Source organism: Ochotona princeps, chromosome 8 (genome assembly GCF_030435755.1).
Source record: "Ochotona princeps isolate mOchPri1 chromosome 8, mOchPri1.hap1, whole genome shotgun sequence".
Taxonomy (NCBI): domain Eukaryota; kingdom Metazoa; phylum Chordata; class Mammalia; order Lagomorpha; family Ochotonidae; genus Ochotona; species Ochotona princeps.
The window spans coordinates 56,548,393-56,575,502 of NC_080839.1; the positions used below are offsets into that span (position 1 = coordinate 56,548,393).

Genomic DNA, 27,110 nt, shown 5'->3' on the forward strand with positions numbered 1-27,110 from the left:
CTACAGTCATTTAAAGGCACTGAGAAAGGCATGGAGTTTAAAAGATACAATAGCAGCTTATATAAAATTATTAAAAATTGTTCCTTTTTTGATGTTTTGTGTGGCTGTGTGAGTGTGGAAATACCACAAAAGATGTAGTGATTGTGTTGGGATAATAGGAATGAGAGGTTGTTTTTTTTTTTAAGGTGAGTAAGGAGATATCTCTAGTATTAAAAAGGTTGCTCCCTATTCAATTTGCTACAAGGATCCACGTGAAAGAGCTGATTTTAGAATCTTCAGAAATGATTCCCCTACAATATGCGAATCTCTTATTTTTAGTATGAATATGGACTAGAAGAGGGAGTTGAATAGCATTGAGAGATCCTTAGATCCAATTCTGCTATTACAAGATTTTTCTCTCTTGAACTTACCATGTCTAGCTTTTCTACATTCAGGTTTGTGTCTTTATAGAATCATGTTTTTGAGTTGTTGTTTTTCCTACTGCAAAGCACCTATAGTAATAATAACATCATTTGACTTAGTATCAATTATATTTCTGATAATATTTATCAATATATTTAATACTGATCATTACACTACACTCATATGATTTGATCTATATATTTCTTGCACACATCGTTATTTTAAAATCTAACTTCCATTGCAGCTATGTGCTCCTTGGAAACTCACTGTTTCAGTGGTGGGGGGAGGAGAAATGGGAGAGCCGAAGAGAGAAATCCCTGACCCTATAAAAAAGAAAAAAAAAAACGTACTGTTCAGTTTTAGAAAATTTGATTTGTGTGTGCAGATCACCAACAAGTAAGTAAAGAAAAATTTAACATTTTTTTAAAATTAAAAATAATGGCATACTTTCACTGAAATACTCAGGAATATCTTGCTATACATCATGAACATTATTAAAGGAACATGTATTCAGTCAAGAATTTGCTGAGTGGATTAAAACGCTAGAAATAACTTGCATGAGATCTGTGATTTCCTACATACTCAGAGTTTCCTTGTCCATGAGAGGATCCAATTTAATACTAATTTATAATGATATTTTTAGTTTTGGAAAGATATATTCATTTAGGAGAGAAATAGGTAGATAGGTAGGTTAGTAGAGAGACAGAGACAGAAAGAAATATCTTCCATCTGCTGCTTTGCCCTTGAAATGTCTGCAGCAGCCAGGACTGGGCCGGGCTGCAGTCAGAAGACAGGAATTTCATCCAGGTCTCCCACATGGATGACAAAAAAATCAAGTACTTTAGCCATCATTTGTTGTTTCACAAGAGCATTAGCAGAAAAATGGATTAGAAATGTAGCAGCTTAGACTTAAAATGGTGATCTGATATGGATGTAGGAGTTCCAAGTGGTGACTCAGCCCACTGAGCCATAGTGCCCACCTCAACTTTAATATATTTGAATAAATAGTTTAATAAATGTACTAACACTTGGTGACCAAGGAACATGTGAATTGATTTATCCATTTGTCCAGCACATCATACAATAGATTACTAAATGGTTATAGATGATGCACTGAGGGGGACAGCTTGCATTCTAAAGGTAAGAGTTACATGTGTTGTGGCTACCACAGTTTTCTGTAATTACAATTGAAGTCACTGGGATACATTTTTAAAGTAGCTAATTGACATAAGGTCTTGGGAAATGACTGAATGTAGTGTTGGCTAATGTGCACAGCCACTGTTGATTTGCTCTGAGCTTGATCTAAGAAGGAATAGAACTTGAGCTGGCAAATGCAGGGAAGTTGCAAGGGTAGTTCATTATCATTTGGTGGCCAAGTGAAGAGCTAGTCATGTCAAAAGACTTGAGCTTCCTTCACGTAGTGTGCTAAGGTTGAAAGCAATGGAGACAACTTATTTTGATTTTAGTGGGTTTTATTTCCTTCCACAAGAGACTGACATGAATAAATAGCTTCTAGAGTGGTATTGACAATATCTATCTACTTGGGTAACATTGTCAGTGGATGACATTGGATTAGTGGGGTTTTTTTTAATTGCTAAACTATAATGCAATTATAAGCATTATCAAGTCTTCAGACAGCACCAGGATGGAAGGACTTAACACCTTGAAGCTTACACACAAAGAACACAGCATAATCTTTGGAGTTACGAAGATTGAGAGCAGTTCCAAATCCTCTTTAATGACCTAACAATAGTCTGTGGCTTATCTCTAAGATGAGAATGCACAGGGTGCCCCCTTCTGTGGGACCCACTGAGCTATAAGAATTACCTGTGTGATGTTTTGTTCCAACTACATAGCTTTGCGCTCATTCACACATGAAATAAAAACAAAACATTATCAGAAATACTTGGTCTCATCCCAGACCATTGCATTTTTATTGGCCTATGGATACCTTATTTCCATAACTATTCATTTGTCTCAATTAGTAATTACATTTTTCTCTTTGTTCAGCTTACTAGTTCTATAAAAACAATGACTATGTCTTCTTAACATATTCCCAATGTGAAACTTCTATATGTGGTCTGAATTTTTTAAACAATTGTGAAGTAAACATACATTTTCTGTCTTTTTCACAGGAGTCAATCCAGAATTCAGCTTGTTCCTCAAGGGCTCCAGTTTGAACTTCAGCCATGCCAGCCAGTGGTTGACCTCACTATATGCAGGAAGCAAAGAACAAATTTCCATGAGGGCTCTGAGATGTGTCCCATACATGCAGAGTGATGTAATTTAGCTCCAGGAACTGTTTGTTCTGGAGGGATTGGCATTTTTGGAATGATTCAGTCATCACTGACACAAATCTTCCTAAGAAAGAAGTGGTACCTGTGATGGGAGAGACATATTCAGTGATATGGATGTCAAGTGGGTGGTAGAGGAGAAGTATATGCCAGGAAGAGGGTTCTGATTGTGCCCTCATTCTGAGATACCCTTGGGAATTCCCAGATGTAAGTAGGAGAGTATTTGCGGAGGAAGAGTCAAGACGATGTGCACTATTTATGCTTCTGTAAACTTCTGCTCATGAGGCTGGAGAGACACAGGTTATAATGTTATAGAAAATTGCTTTGGGTACCTCTCTAGTTCATTTGTCAACACTCCTTAACTAATAAGGCTGAAATTTGACCTGTATCAAATTGTCTTTCAAACTTGTAGTCGAAAAGAAGTTCCCTGAGTTTCAGTTGCTGGAGCTCACCTGGCACTGAAGGAGAAAGGGAATTCTGAGTGAACTCCTGTTCTGGCTGGGAAGCTCCAGGAAGGCAAGGATTGTATCTTATTCACACTCACGTTTGTAGCTCCAGCTTTTAGCCCCATGCATGGCAGAGTGGAGAGGTTCTGGAAGTATTTGTTGAACAATGTTTTACCTGACTTTATAACCCTCACAGGGGGGAACACATGTAAGTTTAATGTTCAAAGAAAATCAGTATTTTCTCTGAATCAAGAAAGGAAAATCAAATGAAGGATTCTGCAGATCCTGTGATGCAAGGTTTCTGAATTTTTTTTTTTTTTAAGAAAACCTCATTTCCCCACCTCTGTTTTTCATTCAAACAGTTGATACTCAATTTGCTCTCTCTCATCTGGGGCCTTGGAGATTCCATACTATCTGTCAGTTGGGCTCCTGACATCAGGCAATGTAATCCAGACAGGAAACATTCTGAAATACATGTTCTGTGTAATAATTGCTGGAAAGAGTATGGAATGAAGTAGCCACACAAAATGCTTTGGGTTCCAACGGCACAGTTAAGCCTACAATATCAGAAGAAGACATGTGTTGCTCTTCTGCCAATGCTGTCAGTCTCTTGCTGCCTTCCTGTTTTGTCAATGAGAAGACCATCCGGACTATGTGCTCCATGGCAATGGAGCAATGATCCCAGCAGCCTCCTCAAAAGAAAACACTATCAATGGCTGATGGAAACTCACTGATTACTGAGAGCCAGCGTGATTTTTCCTCCCAGTCACAAGAGCCTTCAGGTAGTAGCCCCAACCCAAGTCACGGTATCATAGCCCGTCATGCTCTTAGGCAGGTTTAGATAAATATTTTGATTTTTTTATAATTTAGAAGATCATTTTTTTTTGAAATTGAAAGCGCCTTGTCCTGTATTAGTTTTATTTATGCAGAATATTTTAAGATATGGATGTTAATCCAGTGAATTGATGTATTGAGTCAACACCCATTTATTGAAGACCTACTATGTGCAGATCCTGTTTTTGGCCCTGGGACAATACAAGACAACAATGTTTAAATGGCTCAACTTTTATTTATTATTTATTTCATCAAACTTAGGTTCCCATCTAAAGATGTACAAGCCCTCAAATGGCAGGGTTTTATATAACCTTAGATTTTCAGTTTTCTACTAAGATTGTTTTTATAAAGACATTGACTCAACTATATCTTAGAGCCACTTCCCTTCTGTTCTTCCCCTTTTCTTCCTCCTCTCTCTCTCTGCTCCCCTCCCTCAGTGTCACAAAGATGTAAAAGACAGCGGCTGACAATTTAATAATAGAAAATTAGGGACTTGAGATGTCACTAGGCAGTTGAAAAGCAGGAAGCTAGAGGCACAAATATGCCATCCTTTAAGGAACAGAGCTCTATCTGCGCCTGTTAATTTTTTAAAAGCTGTCTGGTGACCTGAACATTCAGAAAACATTAAGGATACACTGATTGCATTTGATAAGTGATAAATGGTCTTAGTGATGCAGTAGCTGCTAAGTGGATGTTCCATCAGGTGCTTCCTTTCTGAGATTCTCCTATCTTAATTCTGCCCGTCCATTAATATCTACAGTCGCAAGCATCTTTCTCTACAGGGAGCGTCTCATATGGGAGACAGGCTAACAGGGTCAAAGCCCGACTTCATTTGTAGGAGATGTTGTTTTTGTGTAGGTTTCTCCTGAGGTGGGAGGTAGGGGTGTGTGGGGTCAACATGACCACAATTGACAGCATCTATTGATTCTGAGAAAGAAATCTCCAGATAATCCCTTACTACCATGGATTGTCTGAAGAAATAGGCTGTCTCAAACCCACCATGGGGAGAGAGCATGGGGAGGGGTTGGAATCCCAGAACCTATGAAACTGTGTCATAAAATGAACTGAAATAAAAAACCAAACCAAACAACAACAACAAAAAACCAATTCATGTGAATAACAAATTGTGCCAAATGAAAAAAAAGAAACCAGAGAGAGAGGGTTCCCTGGGAGAGATCAGTCAAGCAAGTTCATTTTGTTATCTTCCAGAAGTCCTCAATGCAGTTTCATATAGTCTGTGAGACTCTTTCCTTTGTCTTAAAATATTTCTTAAATCAACCAAATCTAGTTATAATATTCTCCCTGAGAATCTCTTTAGGAAACAGCTGTGTCATTTGGTATCCCGGAGCATGCAGAAGTTCATGCATGCCATGTGTGAGCTGGTTCTGTACTTCCCAACTTCGTCAGAATGTGTAGTTTGACGTTGATTGGGGAAGTATTTACACTATGGAAACTGGCAAATGCTACCAATTTTTGTCTACATCACCATCCCAAACCCCCACCACAGATCCAATTTATCAGCAAACCTTCGAAAAATACTGTGTTGGGGGGTTAATGGGGAATGCCACCCCTTTGTAGGAATATGTGGGCACTCATTACACCTCAACAAAATTATTCTATCAGCCTGGCAAAGCATTTCCTTGAAATCCAGGAAGTAGGGACTGAGAGAAAGTGGCAATATTCAAGATAAAGAGTTTTTAGTTGTAGAATGTCAGGTCATAAAGCCAGAGCACAGAAAACTCCAAGGGAGCTATTTGGAGAAAGCCATTATAAGGAGGTGTTGGTAAATGGGAACAGGAGGACGTGCCAAAACCAATATTCAAAATTAGCTGTGGGTTTCGAAGGATGAACAAGGATAGAATTGGTGCAGATTCAGAAAGTTTGCTCTTTCTGCAAGAAAGCTGACCTTGCTAGAGCTGGGGAGAAGCATTCATTTCACCCTCTTCCTGCCCCCAACAGGGACCTGACACATATGCTCAACTGCCAGGAACAGCAGCAACTGCAAACACCTGCTGGCACTACTAATTACCGAATTCCCTACCCCCTTCAGAATGGGGGTATTCGTTTAAAACCTGGACAGAAGTAGCTGACTCTGTTGGAAGCAGAGGATGGTGGCTTTGCAGTTATTGCAGATATCTGGATCATTAATCAGATAAATAGTGCTTTGTACCTGAAAAGGAGGGCCGGGGAGAATCTTTAACTCCCAGTTAGTGGGTGTTTGTTCCAAAAAGAACATAAACAGATTTTCTTAGCTTTGCTAGAGTAGAGAACATTGACACCTTGGAAGTACCTGATGTGAACTCATTTGTATTGAGGTAAAATTTGCTGCCTGAAACCTTAATGAAAGGTGTACTCACCAGGTTGCCTTGTCTGTAAATGACTTTAATACTTTTATATGATCGGATTATGCAACTATTTATTTTAAACCCAGGCACACTGCTAATGTGAGCAACATAGTGACTATTAAAGCTTTCTAGAGATTACTAGTTAAGTTTCTTTTTCTTTTATGCTATGCTCTCCTGCCTTTTCAGAATCTAATTTCTTTATGGTTGGCAGAATGACAGTGGCAGCATTTTCAGCATTTTGTACTTTCAGTTGTGCCAGACACTGTGGTAGGAGCTCCGTAAAAAGGATATCATCACAACAATTCTATTAGGAAGGAAATGGCTTCCACCATTTCCTCTTTTATACCCAATTCACTTATGAAGAAACCGAGAGCGAAAAAGGTTGAGACAGTTGGTTTAAATCTTGAGCTTTTCCATCTGTCACCTGCCCACCCATTTTGATGCTTTTGAGGGCAACAAGAAGGTTGGAGCTAGCTCCTCGAAAGGGACATGTCACTATCCCTCTAGTCTTGACTCTGTCATACCTTAAGACCAGGGTTCCTTTGTCTTCCTATGGCCATTGATCAGGATGGTGACTTGTGCTTTGTACAAAGAGAGTTAACATCGTAGGTCTTGGAGGAACATCCACAATCAATGCTCACAAGCAAAAGTGTATCAAGGTCAGATCGGATTCTGAGGTTAGGCAGGTGGGGGTCATTGTTTTCCTGGTTCTATGCATTTATCTTTTAATTGATGCTGTCATATGCTGTGTGCACATGTTAGTGATTTCCTTTTCATTTGTCATTGGCACTGTGGATGTTTATAGCATTTAGTAGCTCTTTTAGAATGCAGAAAAATGAGAAAATCTGTGTCTTCCATTCAGGAACCTGTAATGTAATTTGCAATTTCCAGATAATGCAAAAGGAAGTATATTTCATCTTGGCACCATGGCTAAAAATCAAAGGCAGCAACAACACCACTCTGAAAACAATGAATTTTCCCCAGAGTCGTATCTCTTCTGTAGTTATGATTGAAGGGATTTTGGTTACCTATCAGCTGCCATTTGAGGCCATAACTAGTGTTCAGATTTTCTCAGTGACAGTTAATCATATGATTTTTTTCTTTACATTGAAGAAGCAATACAAGCCTATCACTTAAGGAAATAATTGGAATTTATTCAAACCAGGTAAGATAAATTGTGCTGAGTAATGCTGGCAAAATTGTAGGCTGAGACCATTTGCGTGAGAATTACATGGACTTCCTATTATAGGGCAGGTTTCCAGGTCATAGCAGGCCTGTTGAACTAGAATTATTTTTTGGGGGGACGCCCAGAAATGTATCTTTTCAGATGATTCAAGCTTTTCCCGTCTCCAACTCATTCCCATTGGAGAGAGCAGGCTGAGGAAGAGGCCTCAGCCCTGTGATCTTACAATTTTGAACCATGGCTCTGACATTTTGTAGTAGAATGAAGGAAGGCAACATGTTTACCTCCTTGGAATTCCACTTGTCTGTAAAATAATACGATTTCCTTAGCAATGGTGGAAGTAATATTTAAAAATGCCAGAGATGGTAAATAAATACTTTAACACATGCACTTAGTGTCATGACCCATGCATGTTCCTGGTCAGAAATCTTCTTCTGAGACCAGCAGAACTGAGAGTCTCACAATAAATCACCCATTCACTGCATCGATTAAGCGTTGAAGTGGAAAGAAGAAATCGATGGGATGGAAGAATGAGCAGTAGGAGAAGCTGCGGTGGCCTGGGTCTTGAAGGGTTGCTGTTCCAGAGTGGTGTCTCCTAACCCCCAGAAGCTGCCAGAAACTCCTGCAGTGGGCACTCTACTGTGCCTACCAAACCAGACGCTTGGCATGGAAAACCAGAATCTGTATAGTTAATAAACTTTTAAGTCGACTGTTCAGAAGCATAAACTAATTACGGGGAGACACAACCCAGAGAACGTAGTATTTTTTTTTAATGTGTCTGACCTTATGTCTTTTTTCTTCCTTTCAATATGCAACCTGAATCAAGAGAATATGACCTCTGTCCTTAAGAGTAATATTAGCAGTGGTGGTAAAAATTAGCAATAATAATACTAGCTGACCTTTACTGAGTCCTTCTTATGAGTCAGGTATTGGCCTAGTTTATAAAAACATTTGTTTTTAAATATGCACAGCAATACTGCCAGGTGTGTGTTAGGATTGGCTATGTCTTCCAGAGAAAATACTAGGAGATGCAGTTATTAAATACACAGTAGAGCTGGAGGACGGGTGTCTTTGATCTCTAGGATACACTGCCCCTCTCTACTTAACAAAGAGGAATTTTACAGTTAACTTGTTCTTTCACTGTGCAATTGTGAAGGGAGAGGAGAGCTTGACCTGATTAGTATCAACGAGTCAGGTTTTGCTAAATGGGAGGTGGAGCAGGTTCTGGAGCTGATCAGCCTTCCAGAAAATGTAGGGACAGGAAGGACCCTGTCCCCAACCCCATCCCCAATTCTGTAGCAGTCTAATTGTTAGCTTGAGCTGAATTGTGGTGAGTCAGAGGCACTGGTACAGCCTTCTCGCTTCAGTACTGCAGGCTGGTGCCCCAAGGGACACAGAGAGAGCTGACCCTGTATTTCATTTCTAGAGAGAGATAAGCAGGGTTCATCTTTATGGCTCAGCTACATGCTCCTGGAAGAAATGGAGGATCTTTCTGTTTCGAATCCCCAGGGCTCAATTGACAGGCCTTGGAGACCATTTCTTTCTTTCTTTTTTTTTTTTTGGCTCTAGGCCCAAGACTTCACTTTTTTTCTATTAAGGTACTCTCCCTTCAGAATTGGCTGGTATTTCCATCTTAAGAGTCCCTGAAGATAAGCTCTCAAATTCTTTTCATTATAACTGTTTTACTAATAATTGCTGGAGGGAACTAGTAAATGACAGAAATAAAACCTAGTGGGCACAGTCACATTGCAAAATGTTAAAAACCTCACTATGCTTTTAATGCTGCTGATGTGTGTGGGGCTGTTTCTCATTGCCCTTTTTTCATAAACTCCCAAATCCAAGCTCTTCTCTTTTAGTCATTTCTCTCCTGGCCTTTAGAATTCAGGAGTATTTTGTTGCTCTGGGAATCTGACTGTCCAATGAAAGCATGGAGCAGAATTTCCTGGGGTCATGGTCAGGGGGTAATTGCTGGAACTGATTCTTAGAGCAGGTCTGTATGGTGATAACATTTTTCCCATTTAAATTATTTATTTATTTGATGGAAAATGAGAGAGAGAGGTCTTATATTCACCGGTTCAGTTTCCAAATACCCACAGCAACAGGATTAGAGCTGGCCTAATGCAGAGTCCCATATTGGTGAAATTCAGGTGTCCCATGTAGGTGGCAGGAACCGAAGTACTTGAGTCGTCATCTGTTGCTTCCTAGGGTATTTTTTTGTTTTTTTCTTTCTTTAAACAAGAAACTGGGTCAGCATTGGATTGACTGCTACTCAAACCCAGACATTCTGATACGGATGTAGTTGTCTCCAAAGCAGTGCCAGTGGCTTGCTCTGAAATCCCAACAGCCTCCCAGCTAATGCTGTTGCAGGGCCCATTCTTTCAAATCACTGCTGTGATAAAACTGGACTGAAAATGTAACTCAAGCTGAAACAGGAACCATTTCAAGATGCAAGAGGAATAGCAGATAAAACATGACTATTTCAATTTGATCTTCAGGCAATTGAATGAATTCTAAATGTACATGTATGTACAAAGTATTTCAGGGAACATACTTCTACTAAAAAAAGTAAAAAAAAAAAAAAAGCAAAAAACCTCTGTGGTAGCTTAATTTGAAATTCAAATTAGTTGAAGCATCTGGATGTCTTGTATCTATATTTGTTAAGCTGGGCCATCTTTTCCAAGGTAATTTTTGTGAGCATCTTAATAGAATAACAGATACTCTGCTATGTTATTAGTTGTTTTCTTTACACTTATGTGGCCTTCAGGCCCCTAGCATGGGGTTTCCAACTGTGCGATGGATTCTTCTGGTTCCAACCATCCACTGAGACACTGAAAGGACCCACAGGAATGTTTACCCAGGGATTATCCCAGGGATAATCACACCAGAGTCCCCTGGAATTTGTAATTTGCGTTTTCCTGGTGAAACATTCTCCTTCAGTGTGTGAGTCAATCAATATGCTTTCATCATGGAGACTTTAAGTCCAGCCAGAAACTAGAGACGGTGGCATAGGAGGTAGCATCAGTATCCCACAGGAATACCAGTTTGCATCCTGGTTGCTCCACTTACGATCCAGCCCCCCGCTTTTGGCTAGGAAAGCAGAAGAGGCTGGTCCAAGTCCTTGGGTTCCTGCAACGACATATGAGACCCAAAAGAAGCTCCCGGTTCCCAGCTTTGATTCAGTTCAGCTCTGGGTATTACAGCCATTTGGGGAGTAAACCAGTCGATGGAAGACCTTGTCTGTCTTTCCCTCCTCTCTGTAAATCTGCCTTTCAAATAGAAGTAAATACATCCCTAAGAATAAGATACTTTATCAAACTCACAGATGGACAGCATGTCTGTGTACTTAGCAGGCAAGCTTGTGACTTCATTATGTGGAATAAATGTTATTGCTAGTACATAGAAAGTGCTATGCCAAGATGCTAATTATTGGAATTTGCATGTATTTAAAAATCCCGCCACTGCTCCTATAAATGCATTTCTGAAATTTGACAAGTTTATGTTCTAGGATATTTCAATATCAGGTTGTTTTTCTTAAAAGTAGAAGGGAGTACATTGACACCTGTAATGATGAGAGAAATCAGGGAAATATAGAGTGGAGATCTATCTCATGAATCTTAAGTTTAGTTGCAATTTAACACCACATGCTTGTTCACCACTTCCGGTCAGTTTCAAAATAAGTACCGTGTTTGAACTCACAGGTCAATATCATTATGAAGTTTATAGGCTTTGACCTTACCCTTACTTTCTGTAGATTTTTGGAGTGAATATGCACGTGGGCAATATAATTTTCTCCATTTAAATGCTAATAATTCTGATTCAAAGAGCAATATCTTGGAGCATTTTTCCAGTAATACAGTCTTATTTCCAGGCCCTGTAATAAAGCTAATTGGAACCCTCAGGCTTAATTTTTGTTGTTTTTCTCTGAGGAACGGAGCCCTGTTAAGTATCTGTACTATAATTCTACACTTGATCTTAGCCAAAAGGCCGAGAAGCGATTCCTCTGTACTATAATTCTAAAACCTACTGTTGAGAAACAGATGTCAGAAGAGAAAGCAGAGAAGAAATAACTGCAACTGAAAGCAAATATTTGTTTTCTCATATTATGACCATCTATCTTGTGCCTTTCTACAGCAATTCACCAATGAATGAAAAGTCAGATAGTAAATGTTCCTGTTCTTTATGTGCAGAAATGATACTTGCTAACCTGCCATTACAAGTGACATTTTCCATGTTTTTCCATTTGTCCTGATGTATTTGGGTAACATCACTCGTAGGCTGGTGCCTGATCAAGCTGGTCAGCAGCAGCAGACGTCTGCAAAGGAGATAGCCAAGGTTTTCTGTGGTCACAAAAAAAGGTGCAGACTTCTGTTACTGAGGCAAGGTGAATGCGTTGTCTCAACCCACTAGAACATCTTGGAACACTGTGTGGTTAGACGTGGGGCTGGTAGGGATGTGGAGGACTTGATCAGAGCCGAGAGATTTCATCTATTTTCTTCCTGGGAAAGCCAACGTACTCTATTCATGTTATACATTCTGTGTGCTAACTAAAGACAAAATACAGCAGCAGGAAAACACAGTAGCCAGTTAATGAGCTCTCTGTTTACATTCCAGGCTAATAAGCTAATTTTTTGTTTGTTTGGCTTAAAAGATTGTGCTTTAATTCCAAACCATTAACTCATGATTAATAAATGAGACAGTTTGAATCTCACCAATATTTTTGACTGTCACACAACTCATGGAACATTTTAGGAGACAAAAATAACAATTGTTTTAGGTGAAACATATGACTTAACTATGTGTGGCTAGTCCAGCCTTTCTGATGAGATAATGCATATACACTGCTTAGCATAGTGTGTATGTGTTAGAAATAGAATTAAATTCTATTATATTATTGCATATACTAAAGATTATATTGATTATGTGGCAGAATTTAATCATTGGATATGTCAAGTTTGGAATAAACACATTTTATGCATTGATTACGGATCCACTGAATACCAAAAGCAAAAAGATTAGGATGCATTTAGTAAGAGTAAAGACTCCATTTAGCTCATCATTCTGGAATAAACTTTTGTTTTTAGTTTTAAAGGGACACTAATAAATAAATATAGCTTTATTTGACTTTATTAGATATCATTATAACATTTATTAACAGGCTTAAGCATTTCAAAAAATTCTTATAATTGCTCATCTATGCACTAATTAATCACTTTTTCAACCTATGTGAACTGGTAACCCAAATTTTAATAGTATACTTTTATATTTAAAATTTTAACTCTAATTTTCACATTCTGCTGATGAAATTATTTTTTCATAAGTATCCTCTTAAGTAGTTTTCCCCCACAACAGCTTATTTAAGTTCTATTCAAATAAGTAATAAAACAGCAATAACATATAACACAATAATGTAATACAATAATACATTGTAATAGTTATAGCTTGTTTTGATTGATTAAATTTACTTTATTATAGTCAACTTGGATTTAGCTTTGGGGCTTCAATGGCACTTATATTTGTGGTCTGGTGTATTTGCCATTATGGGAAATAAGTTACTTGGTCAGTATTATAGTGGGTTCACTCTAAATCTCCACTCAACTAAGGGGACCAGCTTATTTCAAAGCAGGGGCCTGTCTGCTCTGGTTATTGTTAAAATAAGTACAAAAGCTATAGTTGGGGAAGGTCAGAGAAGAAAATGGTTGGAAGGGAGGGGAAAAAGACTTGAAATACATCTTATGGCTACAAGGAACATGTGATGAGTATTTCTGCAGAGAAACATAAAATACTTTCACAAACATACTATGTTTTTCTCCTGTCTTTGTTATGGTCTATGTCTCCCCTCTTACTTCCATGCCCCACCCCCACACCATTTTACCTCATATTATTGCAGTCAGTGCCCGAGGATGGAGATGCTCGTTTGTTGTCGCCTTAGAGACTTGATGTGGAGAAGAATGTTCTGAGGGTGCTGCTTGCGTGGTCTTGGTAGTTCTGAGATGCTGTCCGCTTCGTCATACCAGGGTTGAGAAAATCTTTTGATGAGGTACATGATATCTTCTGTTGGCTTAGATGGGTTGATTGTCATGTTTTTCGTGTGCATCTGGGTCTTTATTTTATGGTGACAGCACTTGAGAAGGCCTAATCCTGGTACTTGCGCTCCAAGGTTGGATCATGTATATTATGATTTTCCCTGAGGCTGGAATTTGAATGCAGTGGTCTAGTTGTGGAGTTCCCCATGAACCTCGCTTGGGGAGTCTCAGACCTGACTCTTGAGTGTACCATCTAGTGCAGGGTCAGGTTCGGTTGGTCACTTGTACCAGTCAGTGCACATACCAGTCAATGCCACTGCCTGATCAGTTCCATTCCCATCTCTCATGCAAACCAGTGAGTGTTGTAGCCAAGCCCAGTCCAGTGTGCCACAGACCTGGTCCTAAGGCACACCAGCAGGCACTGCAGCCTGGTTGGAGCAATCCCCAATAATCCCATCAGGTTTGTCTCTAGCCCTGGTTTATGTGTGTCCTGGCAAGTGCTGTGGCCTAGTCTGTCCTGTCCCACATGCTGTCCAGCTCCCACGCACACACATGGGTGCTGTGGTCTAGCTCTGCCCCTCCTTATCCGACCCATCCTCCATGCTTGCCAATGGGTGCTTCAGCCTTTTCCAACCTGTCCCACCCCCAGCTCTAGTTCTTGTGCTCACCAACAAGAGCTTCAGCCTAGCCTAGGAGTCTCCGCAGTTCACCTACCAAGCCTATTCCTAGCCCCAGATCTTGCATGTGCCAGTAGGTGCTGTGGGAGGGTCTGACATGGCCTGCCCCCAGCCCCCAGTCCCAGCACTCACTGGCAGGTGCTGCAGCCTGGTTCAGCCCAACCCAGTCTTAGTTCCTGCTCTGCCAGTATGTGCAGCAGCTTGGCCCAGCCTAGACTCTCATGTGAACTGGCGGTTGTTGCAGTCCAGCCTGGTCCAATCTATGCCCTCATCCTGGCTCTCACGTGTGTCAGCAGATGCTGTGAACTGGTCAGCCTAGCCACCCCTAGGCCTCTAGACCCAGTCTACAAGGTGTTGCATCCTTGCCCAACTTGGCCCACTCCCAGCCCCAGCTCTCGTGCTCACCATCAGGAGCTGCAGCCTTGTTTTAATACTGCAGCATACATTATACTTACATATGATATGATTGAGAACTCAATGTTTAAATAATGTATTCAAGTTAAATATCTAGTGAGTGATAAAAATGTGGTTAAAACTATTTAGATCAAATTCCAAGTTCATGTTTCTTTTCTAAGCTATTGTAAGAACTTTGTCTTGACATTTAAAACTTCTCTTAATGTGATGTTAATACAAAGAAAACAGAATCGCTGTAGCTCATAGATATAATTCTAACAATATATTTCTCTTCCCATGCCCTTCTCTTCCCCTCTCTTCTCTTTCTTGCTTGAGTTTTTTTAAAACAACGTAATTGAAAGGGGAGAGACAAAAACAGAGAGAGAGAGAGAGAGAGAGAGAGAGAGAGAGAGAGAGAGAGAGAGAGAGAGAGAGAGAGATTGAGCTGTCATCTGCTGTTTTACTCACCAAATGCTTGTAAGAGCTTGGGCTTAACTGGGACTGGAACAAAGAGGAAAGAACTCAATCCGCGTCGCTCATGCGCCTAGCAGGAAGCCAATTACGTGAGACACCATCTGCTTGCTGCCTTCCAGTGTCCGTGTTTTTGGGAAATGTCAGAAGTTGAAGCTGGGATTTAAACCTGGGGTTGTGATATGGAATGTGTGTGTTGAAATCATGAGGCTAAATATCTATTCTCATTTTCTCCTTCTGAATACTTCTTTATTTCATATACAGCCTACATTTTATATTATTTGGCTCTCTTTCCATATAATGTTATCCTTCCTGTACTTTCATTCAATTTCTTTTTTTTTAAAGATTTATGTATTTTTATTGGAAAGTCAGATATACAAAGAGGAGAGACAAAGAGGAAGAGCTTCCATCTGATGATTCACTCTCCTAGTGGCTGCAATGGCTGGCGCTGTGCTGATCTGAAGCCAAGAACCTGCATCCTCTTCTGGGTATCCCACAAGGGTGCAGGGTCCCAAGGCTTTGGTCCATCCTCGACTGCTTTCCCAGGTCACAAGCAGGGAGCTGGATGGGAAGCAGAGCTTCTGGGATTACAACTGATGCCCTTATGGAATACCGACGCGTTCAAGGTGGGTTTCTTAGCTGCTAGGCTATGGCACCAGGCCCTTCAATTTCAATATTTGTTAGCCTCTGTACAAATTAAAATTTTCTTTTCTGTTTTTCACATATGTCATATGAATCCTAAAATTCTTAGCACACTGAAAGGGGATGAAAATAAATAAATAGTTGCTGATCATCATAGGAGCTTCTGTTTTAACAGCAAAGCAATGAGCATGTCCATAATATATGGTAGAATGAAGGCACTATTATTCAGATGCAAACTATGATAGAAATTTACAAGAAGGAGAAAACAATCATGAAAGTCTCTCACTGTGGATCTTGGTTGACATTGAGATTTTTTTTTTTTTTGCTGTTATGCAGCAAAGAATAAAGTTGTTGGCCATATTTGAATGGCTCCTTTTTACAGCTATTTTGTGCAGATAATTTTATTTCTGTTGCAGAATAATAATGAATGCAAAAAGAGAATCCATGCAAGGATGAAGTATGGTGATAATCTTAGAGTTTTCATAATTTTTTCTCCAGGTTGCTATATGGATAATAACTTATTATTTTTTTGATGTATTTTTATTTTGAATTATGTGGTACAATTTTGTGTAGGCTGGGATTTCCCCCCAACTCCCACCCCCTGTCAGATTTTTCCCACTTTGTTACAATAGTGTAGTCCTTTATAAGGAATCATAATTCTATCAGTTTCTTATTTAAGTGTACCCCAACATTGTTGGTACAGACAATATCAGAGAGTCCAGCGTCTCATTGTCTACACATGTCCAACAGTTTCATTAGAAATCCATCTTTCATCTGGAAGCAGGGATGCATGTTCCATTATACCCCCACGTCTGTATATGATAGACCCCAGTACTCCATTATTATACATTGCCTTAAGTGAGAAACCATGAAACAAGTTCAACAACTGGGATTGGGTAATAACTTATAAGAAAGAGTGGCAAATACCCCCTTTCCCTCAGCATGGTTGCATGCAACCTGACAACCAACAGTTGGTTCATTCAACTTAATGTCAAATGTGTGAGAATTATTGAGTTGGGGTTGTAGTGATAAGTTGAGACTTGTGTTCCCTCCTCTGACAGGAAGTGATGCAAATGTGTCAGAGAAGGACAACGAGGAGGAAGCAGCGATTTCCATTGGAGATATTAGAGAAAATGACAATAAGAGTGGGATGGTTACTATGATCATCAAGCTTTATTAATTGCTAACCACGTTTACATTATGTTGAGCATATATTAATTCCTACAAAGTGAGCCATTATTTTTCCTCTCCTCTTTTTCCTGTTTCTCCAGAAGGAAAACAGAGCCTAGTGAGGTTAAATGACTGTCTAGTAAGTGATGTGCAGTTTGCCTCTAGAACTCAGCTTAAGCTCAGTCCCTCGGCAGGCTACATCATGAAGGATGGAGGGTGAGTGAATTTACCACACCAAGCAAACAAATTGACTAAAGACACAGTGACAGAAAAGGATGAGGAATTCATGCAGAGTAGTTTTACATGATTTATGAAGCTGGGGTTTACAAAGAAAAGTAATAGAAAACAATACAAGGAAAGGCTGTCTAAGGCCACATTAGAGTCAGTCCATGGTGGATTTCTGAGTCACTCCCAAAGGAGTTTACAGGATGTTTTATCACTGACAGTTCCTAAAGAGCCTAACCTTGTGACAAGAGTGGGAAACAGGAAGACCAAACGACAGCCCTATGACCAAGTGAATAGGAAGGATGTCTAAAGGCAACCAGAGCAGCTAGAAAATTATTACAATCAGTAACAGAATATAAATTACAGTAAGAAATAATGATGAAAATCTGCAAAAATTAGAATGAGGAATGAAAAAATCAATTTCATGACAGTACGAAATCATGAGCTATATTTTACCGTTTGAGAAAAAGTACTATCCAAATGTGTAATGACATAGGGTGTCATACAGAGCCTTTTCATTACCCTAAAAATCCTTTCTGCTTCACTTATATACCCCTTGTCTACCCAATCCCTGGTAACCATAGAGTTTCATTAAAAAAAAAAAAAAATTTTTCCCTATGGGCCTGGTGCAGTGGCTTAGTGGCTAAAATGCTTGTCTTGTATGCACTATGATCCCATATGGGGGCCAGTTCATGTTCCAGCTGCTTTATGTCCCATCCAGCTCCCTGCTTGTGGCCTGGGAAAGCAGTGGAGGATGGCTCAAAGCCTTGGGACCCTGCATCCCTGAGGTAGATTGGAAGAAACTCCTTGCTCCTGGCTCTGGATCAGCTCGACTCCAGCCATTGCGGCCACTTTGCAAGTGGACCAGCGGATGGAAGACCTTTCTGTCTCTCCTCTCTGTAAATCTGCATTTCCAGTAAACAAATCTTAAAAAATTGTTTTCTCTAGTTCTTCATTCTCAAGAATGTCATATAGTTGGAATCACACAGTATATAGACTTTTCAGATTGATTTCCTTCACATGTATTTAAATGCCTCCCTTGTTCTTTTTATGGCCTGATAACTCATTTCTGAATAATATTCCATCGTATGGATATATCTCAGCTTACCCCTGGCCTACTGAAAGACATGTTGTTTGCCTCCAATGTTTGGTGATTATGGACAAAGCTGTTACACACATCCCTGTGCAGGTTTTTGTGTCAATATATTTTTGCCATGTAAATGCTGGATCATATGTTCAAAATGCATTTTGCTTCAGAAGAAGTTACTCAATTGTTAGTCTGAGTGACTGTATCACTTCTCATTCCCACCAGCTTTCAGTGAGAGTTGTGTCACCTCACATCTCAACAGCATTTGGTATTGCCAGTGTGGTGGGTTTTAGTCATTCTCATAAAGGTGTAGTCATGTCTCATTGTTTTAATGTAGTCTCTTTGATTACATGCCATGGAGCAGCTTCCCATTTGCTTGTTTGCCATTCCCAAGTTGTTTTGGTAAAAAATTCTGTTCAGATCTTTCGCAATTATTGATTGGATGGTTGGTCTTTGTGGGGTTGAATTTTAAGAATTCTTTATGTATTTTGTCTAATAATCTTTTAGCAGATAAGCTTCTGTATGTATGTGATCCCAGTCTGTGGCTTATCTTCTCATTCTCTTGACTGATGCTTTCAGACAACGAGAGGTTTTAATTTTAATAAAGCCCAACATCAGTCATTTCTTCCATGGATTATGCTGCTGATGTTGTATGTAAAATTGTGTCACTATATCCAAGCTAATCTAGATTTTCTCCTACATCATCTTTTAGGAGATTTATAATTTTGTATTTTAGATTTAGTTCTGTCATAAATTTTAAAGTAATATTTGTGAAGGGTGTGATACTTTGCATTTGAATTTTGGTTTATTCCATATTTCTCTTCTTTTCCTTTCTAGTGCTATAAATATGCATAAGCTTTATTTTACTGACATAAGTCTATAAAAATTTACAACCAGCCTTCACCAGTTTTAACTATCTAGACGATTATAGGAGACCCCCCAGGTCACTTAGAGTGAAAGTATACTAATTAAATAGTTAATAATTAAAGCCACAAATGGTTAATGGAGAATCCAGTATAACTAACATTTATTAATGATAATGATAAAGTTATGTTTTTAAAGCTTGTCAGATTTATAATATAACACACACATCTTTGTTCTTTTTGCCTTTGTTGGTCAAGCCTAAAAATAAAAATGTATTGTGATTTTTTATGCATGATTTCACATATGTGGTAACAGTTATTTGCCATTTGTCTTTTGGAAATGCTCTGGGGGTTGGGGGTTGGGCATAAACTACCGAAGTTTGGATTAAATGGATCAAGTATACAGCACTGTGCAGTTTATGGTTGATTCTTGGCAAGTATTAGTCTTTGCTCAACACATGGGACATTTTGAGAAAAATAATCCTATAAATATAAACAGAAACAAAATACAGGTACAAACAAAAATGTCTTTCCAGTGTATTTTTAAAATAATTGAAAAGTAATTTTAATAACAAGGTAGAGAATGAAGCTTAGTATGACATGTAGTGATGATTAATTTTGTGTGTCAGTTAACTTGGGGCATCCTGGGAAGTGAGGATACGTCACAGGCATCTCTACTCTCAAATAAAAGGAGGACTACTAATGAAACAATTATATGTACCCGGACAATAGAATACTAGGTTTTCTATCATTGTCTATACCTACAATGATATAATTAAATAGCAGAATGCTAACCTTATAGCTGTTATGAAAGGACCATACTACTGTGATAATGTGGGGGTAAATGGTGGGAGGGGAAAATGGAGAGAGAGAAAGGAGAGGGCAAGTGGGGGGAACCCTATACCTACAAAAATGTATCATGGATAAAAAACCGAAAATAATAAAACAATTAATTGGTCATAAGATGCCCAGCTATTTGGACAAATATTAAATGAATACATACATTGTGTGTGTGGGTGTGTTTGGATAAGACTGACATTGAAATTAGTGGGCTGTGGAAAGCAGGTTGCCATTCTTATTATGGGAAGACCGTATGCAGTGAGTTGCCAACCTAATTAGAACAAAGGCTGATGCTGTCAGAGGTTAGAGAACTTTCTACTTCCAGATTGGGGGATCAGCTTCTGTCGTTGTCTTCAAACTGACAAGAAAATCTTGGGTTTTCCTGAGTCTTGGGCCTGGTGCTCCCACAAACTATGCCATTGACCCTCAAGGTTTTCAGGCCTTTAGATCTGGCCTGGAATAACACCTTGGCTCATCCGGGGCTCCAGCTGGCTGACTTATCTACACATTATAGGGCTTGTCTACTTCCGTAATTGCCTGAGTCAATTCCTTATAAAAAATTTACTTTATATTCAAGAGTATATAAAATGGATTCTATTTTCCAGGAGAACTCTGGCTCATATACAGGGATTTTCTGGTCTTTCAGTATTAGCATCTACATTTTCTTTGAAATCTGTGAAATTGGCCAACGGATAATTAAAGAAAGCTCATTACCCAACCAATAAAAAAAAAAAAGCAATTCACCCTTGACAGACAGCGTTTTCATTACAGAAACAATGGAAAAGAACAAAGGAAACTAATGAAAAACATAAAAATGCAAATTACTGCAGCTAATTGGTTACAACTTATAACATTCTGAATTATTAATTTAGAAAAGAGTAAACATTTCTCTTTAAGTGCAACATAAGGAAAACAGTTATCAACTCCTTTCTGACCACCCTGGTTGGTTAACATTAAGATGATAGTGTTTCATTCTTGGTGTAATTGTATCAAAATTTTGTTGTTTATAAATACTGGAAGAGCCAAAGAATTCAGATTTTGCCTCAAGTTTTAAACTCTTTGTGGTGAAATTTACATATCTAACCCTGATCACCTTAGGAGCTAGAAACCTTTTCTGAGTCTCTTGTGGGGGTGGCAGGGATCCAGGTACTTAAATCAGGAAGCTGGATCTGATATTCCCGGACTTGATAGCAGGAACTCTGGTATGGTATTTGGGCATCCCAAGCAGTACTTTAATCTACTGTGCCAATATATCTGTCCCCAGGGTACATTTGAAAAAATAGAGCCTACACTGGCACATCACTGACAGTAGGATTCTCTGTTGGTGCTTTGTGTTCTGTGGGTTTGGATAAATATACCGTGATATGTATCCAACCCCAGAGTGTCATAGGGAATGGTTTCATTTCCCTAGGAATTCTCTGTGCTTCTCATATTAATTTTCCCTCCCCTAATCCTTGGAAATTAATAATTTTCTTTATTTTCTCCATAACTTTGCCAACTGCTTGTCAATATCCATAACAGAGCCATTTCCAGTTTGATGCCTCAAGACCTCATTCAACTCTTTGGCACAGCAGACCATTTTCTGGTTTTGAAAAGACTTCTGGCTTATCCATTGTTTTATTTATTTTTCACCGTATATTTTTAAAACTCAGATTTTCTGGGTCCTCACCTCTTTCTAAAACTTGTAGTATCCAAAGGGTTGATGCCATCAAATCCTATTGCTTTAAATACATATTTAGAGAGAGCAACAAACATTCCTGATAAAGATTTTTTTACACAGCTTTAGGTCATGGGCAGTAACAATGATATAGCATCTGCTCTTACCAAATGACGGTATGTCAATGAGACAGGTATGTCAATGAGACAGGTATGTCAGTGAGACGGGTATGTCAATAAGACGGATATGTCAATGAGACGGGTACAACCTAATCTCACATGTTTTGCTGTGATTCTTACGTCTTTTGTAAGAAAGTCTGGAATTTGCTTCGTTGAGTAACACTTCAAGAGAACCAATTAGATGGCTTTCTTTAATTAAATTTAACACACGTTCTTGGGAAGTTGTCAGCCTGTGTGCTATGTTCTTTATATTGAATCCTCTGGAAGGGATATTTCTAAGTTTTTGATATCCAAGATTCTTGCATCTAAAAGTCATAATAAAAGATAGTGCTTTTACTATACTTTCAGGCAATATCTTGCCTATAGAATTGCTTATGAAGATAAAAGCTAACAAAACATATTGAAAGTCCTTGCCATTATTTCTGCAGTACTTTAGAGCAGACAATGGCTTGTTAGGCCTTCTCTCTTGAGTGAACTTGTTTCATAACTTTGGTAGAGTTTTATTAACTTTGGATTTATGTAAAAAATTGACATTATTGGAAAGTAACTGAAGTGACACTGGAGAATGACAACCATGAACTATATCCTATTCATTTGGTTCAAAAACAGAATACTAGAGAATCCAAAGAAGGAAGAGTGTAAGAATTTCAAGTGGTGGGCCCGGCGGCGTGGCCTAGCGGATAAAGTCCTCGCCTTGAACGCCCCGGGATCCCATATGGGCGCCGGTTCTAATCTCGGCAGCTCCACTTCCCATCCAGCTCCCTGCTTGTGGCCTGGGAAAGCAGTTGAGGACGGCCCAAAGCTTTGGGACCCAGCATCCGTGTGGGAGACCCGGAAGAGGTTCCAGGTTCCCGGCTTCGGATCGGCGCGCATCGGCCCGTTGTGGCTCACTTGGGGAGTGAAACATCGGTCGGAAGATCTTCCTCTCTGTCTCTCCTCCACTATGTATCCGGCTTTCCAATAATAATACATAAATAAATAAAGAAAGAATTTCAAGTGGTATCAGGGCAAGGATTTTCAAATGAGCACACGTTAACTTTCACAAGTAGAGTGTTACTGAGACACAGAATGGCGAGTTTGCTCATCCAAGGGTAAACAGTCATAAAGTACCAGAGCTGGAACCAGAGCTAAGTCTGCAGCTCAGTTTGGCATACTGTAATATACACTTCAGCATATGTACATGTAATGTGTAATGGTATTTTTTGATTCATACTGTTTCTTTTCTAATAGGACTCAGATTCATGCCTTAGTCTTCATTGATCTTGGTCTAGGATGATCTTAATATGTGTTAAGCCATTCTTCCGAGCTTTCACAGGTCAACCACTTCTCTATATGAAGGCCCTTGTTAGCCATTGTCCTTGGTACTAAGACATGAATTCACTGGTCTGCAGTAGCTTGAAATCTAGATGATAAACACTTACACACCTCTTACAAACCTGTTGAAAGCATGCAGCTCTCTAGGATTGCTTTTGAAATAGGCTGGGGTCTGATTACTTAGCACCGTAAGAGTGCCTCCTATGGGGGTATTCAGGCCCTGAATCTTTGTGGCTCAGTATTCCCAGTATTTTGCCCGCCTTCAAGACTGGCAAGGGTTTTTTTTTTTTTTTTAAGTAACATGCACTTTTAGGTTTTAGCAGAGCTGTAAATAAATGTTTGCTATTATGCATTTTGGGAAATGCAGTTACAATCCTTGTTTGGACACAGCAGCTCTTATTTCTGTGCCAGAATATTTTATGTGCACCAATTGTGTGAGTACACAATTAATGTCGGTTAAAAAAAAGACATCCAATATGTAGTCTATAATTTTTTCATTAAGAGTATCTCCATTATTAAAATTTTTACATGTTTCCTTTCATTGTTAACTAAAATTCAAAATGGAAAGCCCAAAAACTTACAATGAAAAAAAAATCTAAGAAAATCTCTTACCAATCAGGATTAAATTTGAGCTTCCTTCAATAACATACTGTATTTTATTTTACTTTTCTGAACAGCAAATCTAAAGACACATTTGATACATCTCATTTGATGTGTTACTAACCAAAATTAAGTTTATCAAATATTTAAAAATTATTCACTAACTTTTTTGAGTTGGAAGTAGACATATATATAATAGGTATAAAATGATTTACCTCCCGAATTTATAATTACATAACACGATCATACAAAGATATGCATGTATGTGTGAAGGAGTTAGCTATAATTCAGAACAATAAATGTTTAGATTACAGTGAGATATTTAAATATTAATCACAGTGCAAACTTACTATACTGCTGGAATTCTTATAATAGCTTCTCCAATATGCTAACATTTAAATAATTCTTTCATCTCAGCTGTGGGTCTTTGATTCACTCTAGAAGAAAAAGCAGTGTCCTCAACAAAGCAATTTTAAGCCTGTGGCTTTTGGTATCCAGTATGATTGCTTTTCTCTCCATGCAATAAAGGGCCAACGTGTTTCTCCTCTCCTTACTCCACAGCCACTGACCGCTATGTTTTTTTCCCTTTTAAACTGTCTTTTCTATCTTCCTCTCAGTTGCATCTCATTTCTTATTTGGTTTTCCTGACTGCATTCCAGAAGGCTGACTAACATCTAGTTATTCAGTTTCTTGGGAAAAAATATAATTTTTCCTTGCCACCTTGTTTTCCAGCTTCTGGTTTACCTGTGAATCCTGTCTGAAGAATGGCACTAGTACAGTATATCTCTTTTCTTCAAAATACTTCTTGCATTTATAAGTGGAGAATTGTAAGTTGTCAACATTAGTGAAGCTCATTTCTTTAAGAGATGGAACAAGTTGACACAAATCTAAAGATATTCAGAATGTATACTGTGATAAAAAACGAAACTATATCTTTGGCTGCAAATTGTTACTCTCTTGATGGAGTCGCAAAACTCCATCTCATGCTATATTTAATGCTTCAGTTAAGAGTAAACTTTGGAAAAAGAATCTGAAAGTATACCTAGCTAGAGTAATGGAAAAGGAGTGTGATACATCATGAATCAATATAAGTTTATTTTTTGAGGAAAGCAAAATGACCAACATGAACAATGAAATATTTCAAGCACTATAAAGTGTATTGAGTTTCAGAAACCAGGCAATTTTGTGTAAAATGCTCTTCAGATTCATTTTACCCATGATAATAAACAGTGGAAAAATGTACTAAAATGCAGAAAAATTATATTCTGAGAAGCATACTAAATCAGAGAGATGATAGCATCATAATTGATTCCATAGAAACACTCTTAAAAAGTAAGCTTGATATAAACAGTATGAAGTAAAAAATGGCATATCCAGCTATCAGTTGTCTATGAGAAACAACTGAAAATTGTACCAAAAGTTTGGAGAAAATTTCCAAATGAAACTTCTGAAAATGTACCCTAAAATCATACTGGAATATACAAGTAAACTGAGGTTTCACATAATGCATCTTTATTTGGAAAACAAACCTACTTAGCAGACCATGTGTCACTCAAGACTATTTATAGTTAACCTCCAAGGTGCCTAGCTATTTCTAGTTCCCTATTGAGAATTAATCTTTTATTATTAGAGTTTTAAATTTTTTAAAATATATTTTTATTGATATACTGGTACTATTGATTTCATTTCTTGGAAGTTGCTTTAATTTTTCTCCAAAATAGGTAAATGCATAAATATGTTTTATCACATATAAATACCTAGGCTATTCAATCAGAATCATGATATATGAATTATAGCTTGATAATCTAAACAGTCAAAGAGATGAATACCATTCAAGTTTCACTTTACCTAGAAAAATAGCCTTCAATCACTAATTACTTTAAAAGTATCCATTTAGAATTCCACTTAAAATACAAAAACAGGAGCCAGTCTTGTGGCACAGGAAACAGGAAGCCAAGTTGTTGCACGCAGTGCTGACATCCCACATGGGGGTGGTTTTTCAAATTCTGACTAGTCTGTTTTGCCTGGGAAGGCAGCCGAAGATGGCCAATGTGCTCGGTCCCTGAGCCCACTGGGAGACCAGCATGGAGTTCCGGGGCCCTGACTGCCCATCCAGCCCGAGGCTGGCTGCTGGATCTTTTGGAGAATTGATTATTGAATAGAGGATCTCTCTCTCTCTCTCTTTCTCCCCCTGTTTCTTGCCCTGATTTTAAATGAGTAAATAAAAACAGACCAAATGTTTTCAATTATTTTAAGGATTTAAGGTGATAAGCCTAAGTTTAGGTTAAATGACTGATTTGGAATCTTCTGCCTTTATTTGAGAAATGACTCCCCAGAAATACTACTTTTGTGATGCCAGGCAATTTATTTAACGTCATCCTCATGTTTTCGTGGCTGAAAAACCGGAAAGTTGATGGTATCTAACTCATGTGACTGTTTTGAAGCTGTTAAACTCATTCTTTATTTTGGATTTTAGTTGTTGAATTCTTCCATTATTGAAGTTTATTTATTTTAAGTTTCAACATTCATTTTCCTTTTGCTCTATACTCATATGTTCAAAGAAAAACTTTCCTTAAATATATTAAGCTTCGTTATTTTATGTTCCATGTTCACACACACCACACAAATTCCAAAGTGAGGCCACTTTAATTTAAATTGTTGACTTGAATACTTTTTTTTTTCCAAGTAGAAAGAATGGATTCTGACTGGAAGCCCACAAAAGAACTGATTATTGGTTGAATATCTCATTTTGTTCCTCTCCACCCGGTACCAAACGTCCGGGATGGGTAGTTAAATTTGCTGACATTTGGAGTGGAATGTACAAGACAAAGATTTGTTTCTAAAAATTTTTTTCTGAGCTCTATGGTTGTAGTTTTTTTCCATACAAGGGTTCTATTCAATTCTCCTCCCCTTTTTGATGGTCCTCTGTCCTCTCCAGCTTTCGGAAATCTTTAAAAAACCAAAACTTGGGCCTGGTGCGATGGCTCAAAGGCTAAATCCTTGCCGTTCAAGCACCAGGATCTCATGTGGGCACCGGTTCATGGTCCTGGCTGCTCCACTTCCCATCCAGCTCCCTGCTTGTGGCCTGGGAAAGCAGTGGAGGATGGCCCAAAGCCTTGGGACCCTGCACCCGCCTGGGAGACCTGGAAGAAGCTTCTGGCTTTGGATCAGCTCAGCTACAGCTGTTGTGAGCACTTACTGTGTGAACCGGGGGACGGAAGATCTTTCTCTCTGTATCTCTTTCTCTCTGTAAAGTCTGCGTTTCCAATAAAAATAAGTAAATCTTAAGACACACGCACACCCCAAAACCCAAGTACTCGTGGATTTAGCCCAGGGAGTTTCAGCGGCTTTTGGTGTTCTGCTCACCTCTTTAGTTTCTGTTTTCTCCTTGTTTGGCCCTTGACAGTTTGCACAACAAGAGCAAAGTAGTATCGGTTATCTCTTTATGAGGATCGTGATTAGAAC

General features: G+C 38.7%; 1 long non-coding RNA gene across 1 annotated transcript; it reads right to left on the reverse strand.

Moving 5' to 3' along the window:
• Positions 1-414: 414 nt before the first annotated feature.
• Positions 415-27,110, reverse strand: LOC131480940 (uncharacterized). Its single transcript, XR_009245904.1, has 3 exons — positions 27,012-27,110; positions 2,518-2,781; positions 415-491 (listed from the first exon to the last, which is right to left on the reverse strand). It is a non-coding gene; the product is annotated as an uncharacterized LOC131480940 (long non-coding RNA).